Source organism: Hippocampus comes, unplaced genomic scaffold (assembly GCF_001891065.2).
Source record: "Hippocampus comes isolate QL1 unplaced genomic scaffold, H_comes_QL1_v1.1 scaffold175, whole genome shotgun sequence".
In the NCBI taxonomy this organism is placed as follows: domain Eukaryota; kingdom Metazoa; phylum Chordata; class Actinopteri; order Syngnathiformes; family Syngnathidae; genus Hippocampus; species Hippocampus comes.
Window position 1 is genome coordinate 438373 of NW_017805556.1, and position 298 is coordinate 438670.

A 298-nucleotide genomic window follows, 5' to 3' on the forward strand; every position below is an offset into this window, starting at 1 on the left:
GCCAGTGCCATCGTGACCCGGCCGACCTTGGAACCTAACACCCAGCCGCCGGGTACCCAACTCTCTCACCGCCTTTGGCGGCGAGCGGGGGGGTTCAATGTCTACTTGTTTTATGGTTATTTTGTTTAAATTTTTGATGAAAAAAAAAAAAAGATTTAAAAAAACCAAAAAAAAAAAAAACTGTCGGACCTACCAACCCGATGCTGAAATTTCATGTTACCGGAAATCTTTTTGTTTGGCCTTATATCCATCCATCCATATGCATATATGCATACATATATATATGCATATATATATA

At 39.9% G+C, this 298-nt stretch overlaps 1 protein-coding gene across 2 annotated transcripts in view; it reads right to left on the bottom strand.

Moving 5' to 3' along the window:
- Positions 1 to 298, bottom strand: part of txlng (taxilin gamma) — a 59876-nt gene that overhangs the window by 25968 nt on the left and 33610 nt on the right. The window lies entirely within an intron of this gene.